Source organism: Poecilia formosa, unplaced genomic scaffold (genome assembly GCF_000485575.1).
Source record: "Poecilia formosa unplaced genomic scaffold, Poecilia_formosa-5.1.2 Scaffold834, whole genome shotgun sequence".
NCBI classification, from domain to species: domain Eukaryota; kingdom Metazoa; phylum Chordata; class Actinopteri; order Cyprinodontiformes; family Poeciliidae; genus Poecilia; species Poecilia formosa.
This window is the reverse complement of record NW_006800773.1, coordinates 81,304-83,411: the sequence shown is the minus strand read 5'-3', so window position 1 is coordinate 83,411 and position 2,108 is coordinate 81,304.

Sequence of the window (2,108 nt, the reverse complement as noted above, 5' to 3'; positions counted from 1 at the left end):
TCAGCTCCATTATCAGCCAACTTGTCAACCGAAGACTATGCTGTCTTTGTCTGTGTGATAATACAAGTCATATTACCAATTGACTCTGCGCACGAGTACGTATTAATCATCCAGTAATTAGGAGTTTTGCCTCAGTTGCGAGGCGTCACACGCTGTTCAGTTGCTGGCCACAGATCGTGAAGTTGACTTAAATCCCTCCATGTCAATCTCGGTACAATCGTTCCAGACCTTATCAATTAAACAAGCCATGAATTCTTGCTTACATCATCCATTTCAGCAGCTCAAGTCCTCAGCATTTTCTAACTCGTTTCACTGCTGTAACCCATTTCCCAAGAGTAATTTCTGTAAGTGATCCCAGATCATCGCTCGCTATAAGTTGTTGTGTTTTAACTATAAGCCAAACCTCCACCATCTGTCTCATGTCTTCTATCGCCACCATTTAATTTAGCATACTTGCTTGTTGCGATCTGGTCATTTTAACACCATTGCCGATAAGCTATCTCCCTGCCTGTGCTGTGTCCGGTCCTGCTATTAGACAAGTCACCCATTTCAAGCTTAATCTCATCCTGCCTGTATATTTCCTCAGTTTTTCATCCCCATTCTGAGTCTCGGCTTTTTCCTTCATGCTCATCGTAGTTCCAAGCCCTGCATGCACGCACCTTGGGGAGGGAGAGGGGAAAAAAAAAAAAGTGTTTTGATTATGTTCAATAGTCTCGAGGTATTCTCTTGGCCTTACGCTAACATCCAGTGCCAGACGAGCACTGCGCAATTCTCTGGTGGTGGTTGGTCAACCTCATGCAAGTGAATGTTATCTTGTCAGTGTTTCGCATATCTTTCCCCTTTGTCCTTTACACCCTTAATTTCAGATTTCATTCCAGACTGTAACCCCACAGCTGGTCTTCATCCTCCTGCCTAGCTCTGTGCCTTCACAGTAACCCCCTCAAGCTGACCCGTACCCCCAGGCTGGCTCCGCGCCGCCTCAGCTGGCCCATGTCCCAGCTGTTCCCTCTGTCTATCCAGCGAGGCGCCTCTCCAGCCCGCACCTGTCATTCAGCCTTTCTCCAGGCTATTCTGCATCCCCACAAGCTGACCCGTACCCTCCAGCCCTGCTCCGCGCCGCATCCCCATGGCTGGCCCCCATTCACTTGCCCGGCTCCGCGCCATCCCAGTAGCCCCCAAGCTGATCGTGCTCACCTGCCTGGCCCCGCCATCACATTAACCACCAAGCTGTCCTGCTTCCTCCTCCCTGGTCTCACTCTCGCAGAGTATTCCTCCGCTGACTGTCTCCAGCCTGGCATCATGTTATGGTTTATCACTGCTGGCCTTCTTCCACCAAGTTTCCTCGTGTCATCCGTCACCTCAGATCGGTTCCTTCCATCAGTGCCTCACCTTTTCTCGTGATCAACATCCCTATTGGCTGACCACTTGTATGCTATGCCTTTTCTTCCTCTCATCATTCTCCTCCTCCTGTCCCTCAAGTCAACTCACAGGTTCAGAGTCCCACTATGGACTCTTTGCACCTCAGCTTCCGCGTTCACGGTGGAGCGGCTCGATTGTTTCCGATCCAATACAAATATCTTTACACTAGGTGCTTGCAGTGCTTGGCCAAGGTTTGTACATCGATCCGAAGCCCCAACAAGTCAGCTGGAGAGAGGTTTTAAGATGTACGTGTTACCCTGCAACCTAGGATGGCTGAGGGTAATGTGTTAGATGATCTTCCCTCAACGTGTGATGCTGTGGAACAGGAAAGACGAGACACACACGTTGAGCTTCCTTATTTAACCGGAAGATTTTTCTCCTTGTGTTATAAACATACTTCATATGCAACATGCTTCAGGTATCACATACTTCAGTAGAGAACTATTAACTTCATTACATCAGAAATGACTAATATAACTTTAAACCAAACAATCACTCTTTCAATATAAACTGAAAAAGGCGCAATGCCTCTTCAACACTGTGCCTCGGCGCTCAGCCTCACACAGATATGATTTATCAGGTTTTTCAACAAACCCATAAAATAAAATAAAAATAAAAAAAAACATCACATCTATAAAATAGAGAAACCAGAACAATGTCCCTTGAGTGAGACTCTCCCAAAAAGTGCC